Below are 1,212 nucleotides of genomic sequence, written 5' to 3'. Positions count from 1 at the left end.
TGCGTGTGTGCGATAGATGCGTGTGTGCGGTGGGTGCGTGCCCGATGGGTCCGTGTGCCCGATGGGTGCGTATGTGCGATAGGTGCGTGTGTGCGATAGGTGCGTGTGTGTGATAGGTGCGTGTGTGCGATGGGTCTGTGTGCCCGATGGGTGCGTGTGACCGATGGCTGGGTGTTCCCGGGGTCCCCCCGGCCCCCCGGGGCTGCATGTGCCTGCTGACATCCACCGCGCTCCCGCACACCCTCCGCTTGACCTCGCAAGCGTCACAAAGATGCGCCAAATCGGTGTCTTTGGTTCGCTCGTGGTTTTAAGTTTCCAAGTTTTATCGTGTCTCCTGCTCGCAGGATACTCTGTCACGTAGGATGGTACACAGGCATGACATCATATAAAGATTATTTCAGTGATAAAATGCCCTCAGTATTTTACAGTTTAGAAGGAGGATATAAATGGAACTCTTACCAAGCTTTGGATCAGATCTTCTGACCACATTTGTGATTACAGTTATGGACCACTGTGTAGAGAACACGCTATTAACACTGAAATTGGCTTTGCAGGGATATCCTTTGCATTCCTCTCTCCCACTGTATGGGCCACAGGCCACCACATGTCGCTCCCATGAGGGTGGTGGGATGAGTGGGCAGAGGCCATGGGCATTCCCCAGCACCCACTGCAGGTGCCACAGGATGCAGGGGAGCCGAGCTCTGGCCCTTGTCTGGTGCAGTAACACAACCCCCAGCTGCCTGGGCCTGTGCTGATCTATAATTCAGGTGCTTGCTCACTTTCTGTAATAGCTTTTCTATCTTTAATGGGAACTGATGGACCTGTCAAGGTATTAGAAATATTTTTTTTCCCAGGTTTTCGTTATCTTTGGAAATAATAATGTGGGCTGGGAAGCTCATGGTGCACTTGGAGCTAAAGTGCTCAGGCAGCCATGGGAGTTTCCACAAGAGCTTATTTTTTCACACTTGTGTTTGTGTCAGATGAGCAGATGAACGAGGACATGGACTAAGTTAATTGCAGTCTCTGTATGAGGGAGGGTTACAGAGGGCTGCAGGTCGTTGGCAGACCTCTCAAAACCCGGGAGAAGAGAGCTCAGGACAGAGGGCAGGCTGGGCTGAGCACAGACTCAAGTTATTGATATGGCTTTAGCGTGGGGCCTTTTCTGTCCTCCTGCCTTTTCTGTAGGAGAGCAGGACTGAGTGATCTGTCAGT

Source organism: Neopelma chrysocephalum, unplaced genomic scaffold (assembly GCF_003984885.1).
Source record: "Neopelma chrysocephalum unplaced genomic scaffold, ASM398488v2 Primary Assembly neopelma1_121, whole genome shotgun sequence".
NCBI classification, from domain to species: Eukaryota; Metazoa; Chordata; class Aves; order Passeriformes; family Pipridae; genus Neopelma; species Neopelma chrysocephalum.
Note: the sequence above shows the minus strand (reverse complement) of the source record.